Source organism: Neopsephotus bourkii, unplaced genomic scaffold, assembly GCF_033783945.1.
Source record: "Neopsephotus bourkii isolate Nb327-2 ecotype Australia unplaced genomic scaffold, CSIRO-AGI_Nbou_v1 NB_1181, whole genome shotgun sequence".
Classification (NCBI taxonomy): domain Eukaryota; kingdom Metazoa; phylum Chordata; class Aves; order Psittaciformes; family Psittacidae; genus Neopsephotus; species Neopsephotus bourkii.
In genome coordinates this window covers 2,926,667-2,932,966 of record NW_026901666.1, presented here as the reverse complement: position 1 = coordinate 2,932,966, position 6,300 = coordinate 2,926,667, and positions in this window count along the sequence as shown.

Genomic DNA, 6,300 nt, shown 5'->3' with positions numbered 1-6,300 from the left:
TCTGCTGCTTACTCCCTCTCTTAAATCTGTAGGTCGTAATATGTCCATGTAGTGAAAATACAGTGTTTTTTCACAGGTATGGCTTATGTTGCAACCAGACATTTTGTTTACACAAAGGCAAACTTACATGGACTTTTTTTTTTCCCTCCGGGTAACCTGGCCACTTCCACTTTCTGTAACGTCTAAGGTATTGCATGGTTCATCTTTGTTTCACAGACCGTAGCAGAGTTGGGAATAACTGCATGCATTAAGACCACCTGTTAAAACAATGACTTTTGTGCCCTAAAGAGTTTATAATCCAAAAATTAAATAGTGTGTTGGATAGTGAACAATTCAGCCTTAACGCAACTACAGAAAAGCACATACAGTGATGAGTTCTTTATCGTTTTGTGATCCCCTAGTATCTTAGAGTGGAGATGTGCTCTTCAGGAGTTAGAATTAAGTGGTGGCTGATACCTGCTGATGCATCACCTGCCTTATAGCATTCTTGACAGGGGTTTAGGAATTGAAGGAAGGTGCCCCTTTATTTTAAGTGCTGGATTTGCAGTCTCTAGAGGGATTCCAAATCTTCACTTTGTGTGGTTGGTGTGATTGTGTGTTTTAAAGAGAGCAAAGCAGAGTGGAAGTGCTATAGTATTATCCAGGCACTGCAGTGGAAGCTTTTGTAGGAAAGTTCGCCTGCCTGAAGGTTCTTCATGAGAACAAGTGTATGTTCAGATACTAACAAGATGAACCTTAGAAGAATATACAAGTATGTACCCTCAGGTAGCATTGTGCTGTGATGGTCCTTCCCTACACACCTTGCCTTTTGTGTAAAGCTAGAAATGCTTTTAAATTTAGTCCCCTAGTAGAGCTGGAGAAGAGACAGCAAACTTCTGAACACAGAACCCCTTTTCGCATGTGCTTTTTGTTTACATCTCTTTTCTTCTTCCTGTAGGACCTTTTGCATTTTTCTCATAGTTGTGTCCATAGAAAAGCAAGTTAACTTTGCATCAGTGCTGCTTTCAGCTTCACTCGTTATTGTTTGGAAGTGATTGTTTTACCATGAGTCATGACCTCGATTTGTATTGCTTTTGTATTTTCACCCTCTGTGTGTTGTGCTGCCTTTGCTTTCAGCTAAATCTTAACCTTAGTTTGCCTTTGTTCTTCATGAAATTCATTCTTAGGATATTCTAAAGAAAAAGGGAAGGGTCTTTAAAAATGGTTATTTAAGTTTACGCTGTAGAATGCAATTTTACTGCCTTTTTTTTTTTTTTTTTTGCCATTAAGTCATATTTCAAGAATTTAATCCCTAAAATGTTTATTTTGGTTTAGCAGGTCATAAGCTTGGTAAATAATCTCTATAATATGCTGCCTCTGTGACCTGCAAATTATGTAGGCTCTAAATTGTGAGGAAAGACAGAATATAGAGCTTGGAAAATGTGAACAGGGATCTACATGGCTTCATTTTTATTTTTTTTTCCAGGGGGCTTAATACCTGTTTTCCTATGCATTATATAGTATGTTCTTCGGTGTAGCGGTGTGAATGTGAAACGTATCTGATAGGCACCTTCTACCGTCTATGCAGCTCAAGTGCCTAAAACTAATTCAGTGGTCCGGTTTTTTTCTTCCTATGCTACAATTTCCATTTTCCCTAAAATAGATATATTTCTATAAAGGCATTTAAATGTTTGTAAATTAGTGGGTTTTTTCCCCTCCCTACATGCTGCTTTTAACATGATTTATGATAAGCTTATTTGTTACAGTTCTTTCTATCCTTTGCATTCCAAGCACTTTCCCATTTATCAGGCTTCACATAGCTAGCTTGCTTTATAAAAGGAAATATGAAATTCATCCTTGTATCAGACTGGTTAGCTGGAATTTTTTTCAAGGAACTCTCTTTAAATAACTTACTCCAAGAATACTTGGCCTTGTAAGCATCCTAATGCAAGTAGTTCCTTTTTAATTGGCTAGGAAAACATTATGTTCTTGTGACTGTCAGACTAACTATATCTGAAAAGCCGTTTTCACTAATTCCAATGAATGTAATATTAAGCCTTGAACTGGTGCGTCACTGAGTATTACAGGACGGGAATGATTTAATGTCATTAAGAATGGCACTAAGAAAAAAATATCTCTGCGCATAGTTGTGATATGTATTATAAATACAAATGTGACTTATAATTGTTGCAGTGAATATATTAAATGTACAAAAATGAGGAACTGTAAGTGGCTGCCACTGTAACTTTTTTACAATATGCTTTAGAATCATAAGCAGAAATTATATTCTTGCCTTACTAGGGTTTTACTGGTTAATTTTTATATTGTACAGAAACTGGTTTTGAAAACTTTCTTCATATCAGATAGCCTTTATCCATAACAGGGTCACACTCATGTACTACCCTTAGCCTTTTAAGCCAGGCCTTCTGTGAGTAAGGACACAAGCTGGGTATGTTTTTTAAGCTTTTCATATTTGTAAATTTAGAAAACTTAGCTCATACTGAATTAAGGTAGAACATGCTGCTTTACATAGAAGGCTATAAATCATTGTAAATCATCAGCTAAGTGTTATTCTTGTCTAAATATGTTCTTCAAACACTGTGGAAGGTTGAAGAAGTGGCCAAGACTTACTCTCCCGCTGAGACATTTAAAGATTGAAAACCAAAACTCCTCAGATTGGAAAGCTTCAGCACTTTTATGGGTAATAAATTGAAGAATTGGTAGTATAGGATAGAGGAATGGTAACCAATCCGGTTTAAACTGTCTCTGTATCATGGTTTCCAGAATGTTTTCAGTATGCCCTTCCTGTAACATCCTTTTCCAAACCCTTTAATCCTGTGGCCCCAGTTCTCTACTCAGCCTGTACGTGCTGCTCTAAGTGTGAATCTGCCTTTCTGTCTCTCCAGGAGTCATCAAAGGGAACTGACCTCTTTGTCCTTACGCTCTGCCAAGAACTGGATGATAATACTAACCTCCAGCACTAAACCTACAATCCTTTGAGTATAAACTTATCAGATTAATATGCTAATGATGTAGTTATGTTATAGTATGTTATCTGTCTGGTTTTTATGAATGCAAAATAACATCCGTATATATACGCTCATGAATCATATGACCAGAGTCATATTTCTTTTGATCACTTGTATTTTGTTCTTCTCTTTCTAAAAAGTTTGTCTTCTTTCTGAAAGAAATGCATAAAGTATGTGGTTAACACTGATACTGCAATAAAATTTCATTCCAGAATATACAAATTTATTGCTTCAAATTAATACAAGACTTGCGAGGGCTGGCACTTCCTGGCTTGAGCACTTCTGTGTCTGGAACTTCCACATGTTTATCTAAGTAATTTGGCTAAAACTTTTTATGCAGCTATTTATTATAATAAAGTTCAATTATGATTTTGTTAAGTAACTTTTCCTGAAATTTTATCAGAATGTGCCTTGAACTGTTTCCCCTTTGCTTCTTTCTGTCTTTCCTGGCTTTTAAGGTCTGATTTTTTGTTTAGTTGAAGGGAATTTATTCACATCCTCTCAGTTCTTGTCTTCTCATTCTTTGTGAAACAAACACAAATTTGGTCTAGAATTGTTGGGGCAGGGAGATGTGTACAAGCATATAGGCACATCTACAGCCAGTGTCAGAATTGCTAGTTCTTGAGAACCTACCAGTATTTATTAATTTAAGATGCAATAACTTGTCAATATTTTACTGTTTGTGTGAAACCTTCTGTGTGTGTGTTGCAGTGAAGCTTTTTAAGCAAAGAGACAATTTCTGACATACTATATGGGGTTTTCTTGGTGTTCTGAGGATGAAGTGCACTGCTGTACCACACCTGCCACTGCGGGGTTTGTATTAGGAGATTGTTTGGCATTTGGGACAAGTTGGGTAGTAAGTACATTTTTGGCTGGTTTCACATAGAATGGAAATTAAAATGAATGGTGAAATGTTCTTTTCCTGTAAAAATCTGAATTCCTGTGGTGTACCACTCCTGCTTATTCACATACCACCTGCTGGTATTTGCAGCCTTGGGAGTTGTAGGGGATCACAGGTAACTTAGCAAAAGAGATGACGCCAAAGCTGGGTTAAAAAGTACAGTTATGGTACTGTACTAAAGGTGTGCTGCTCTTCGGCTCTGCAACCTGCACAGCCTTGTTCCATGTGTTAATTTTGGACTTCTTGCTTGATTTCAAACTGTGCAATATTTGTTATTCATGTGGTAATCTTGTGCAGTAATGTGATTACAGTCAGATGATGTTAACAGAGTTCTGAGGAATCAGTAAGCACATCCCCTCCCCCCTCTGGTATGAAGGTGCGAGAGATGGAAAAATGCTTTTCCACATTCTCTATCCTTTGGCCTCTGGTTTCAGCTGTGTGGCTAGCTGAAGTCTTCTTCCTTTGTGACACCCTTTTCCTTTTGGGTGGGCTTTTTCTCCAGCTCCTCCCTGATACCAGCTGGTGTGGCTGTGTCTCAAGTTGCTGTACTCCACCCTCCAGCAAAAATCGTATGGGGGAGAAGGAAGGGTGAGCTGTCTTCAGCGCTGTGCCACGCTCAGGCTGTCTGGAGCTGTTTCTTCTAACAAAGTTATTCCTTGACTTTGCTACAACTTTTCTGAAAACTCTTATTTTCCTTTTGATTCTGATTAAATACAAGGTGATTCCACCCCTACCCCCACCCCCATTATCACATATTTTTGTCTATTTCAGTACAAGGTTCCTCTGAGCTCTTTGTTTCTTGGGCCATGTGCCTGTTGCCTGCCTCTCATCCCCTTGGTGCTGTCAAATCTTGGTCTGTATATCACCACATTGGTCCATTAAAAATACATGCCAAATAAGTATCTCTGAAGGTTCTTATTCCGGTATGATTTTAGCATTAAATACCTTTATTTTAACTGCACACACAAAAAATGTTCACCACTGCTGATCTCCAGCCAGTTCTGCATCCAGCAACTGAGTATCTTGTGTAGAGCTGAAATGAGCCTTGGCACAGTCATTTACATCTGGTGTATGAAACTGTAAATAGACTTTGACAGAAAATGCTGTTACTTTTTGGCTTTTTGTCCTTGACTGCATGAAAGTTAAAGACTGCTGTGTTCTCTTTAATTGTTTTTTGTTTTGTTTAATTAAAATTACAGTACATTTTTTCAATCCAATTGCTGCTTTTAAAGTTACAGGTCATGTCATGACTCTTCTTGCACATTGATTTACTTTCTCTGAATATGGCTTTTTAACATGAGGTCAAATTAGATGCAAAACTACAGAATAGTCAATGCCTTCAGGGTTGATTCTTGTTATTAACTTCTTTGTTTTGTCTTGCTTTTTGCCCCTTATTCTTCAGAATTGGAAGGCTTTTTTCCTCCCCTCACAATCTATATGTGTATATATTATCTGCAGCCAAACAACTGGAGTCATGCAAAGAGATGCAAATCATGGAATAGTAACAGTGAAAATAGTCTGAATTTTTTGTTCATAAATATTTAGTATAAATGCTGGTACTGTTGAAGACTTGCTTCTGAGGTCCTTGTACTGTTGAATCCTATCAGGCACCCCATTACTATTGATATGTACAGCTTTGAAACATTAAATTAATGGATGCGTATCAGAGTTGTATAAGCAACTAATAAACCTAACAATTTGTATTAAATTTGCCAGATAATTTCTTTGTTTCAGACTCACTGTACCATTTTCAGAGTAAGCTTGACAACTTTTTGTCAAAGTTACATATGTAGTAATTCCAAATTTGCTTAGCAGAATAGGTTCTGCCAGTACAGCTGCCGCTGTTCCCAGTGGTCATGTGCATTGGTTTTAAGCCCATGGGTAGTGATGGCTTGGGCGTATGTTTGGTCTCATCCTTGGGGGGTGGTTGCTTCGGGAGAGTTCAGCTTGCACCACGTGAGGTTCTGCAAGCCCTTAAGTTTTCCCTTACTGGTGCAATACGGATTTCCTTGTGCTCCTAGAAAATACTCAGTTGCATACAGTGTACTGAGCAACAAATAATCCAGTTGCTTTGTTGGTTGAGAAGTCTTTATTTGGTTTCAAAAGGCTTTAAATATATTTGACAGCATATTTGAGTACAGGTTCATGTTGCTGGTAGCGTGTTCCTATAAGCAATATGCTTCTGTCAGTATGTGCGGATTTTCTCTTGCCAAAGGTGCTGTAGTATTTACAGTGCAGTGAACAGTCTAGCTGATAAATAAAGGAATGTCTCGAACTTTGCTTGATACATGAATCTTGATAAGAACTTCCAATACCTTATTTTTCATCCAAACTGTCATAAAACACATCTCGAGAAACAAAGCAGGAGAATTACTCGTTTCTTAAGACCAT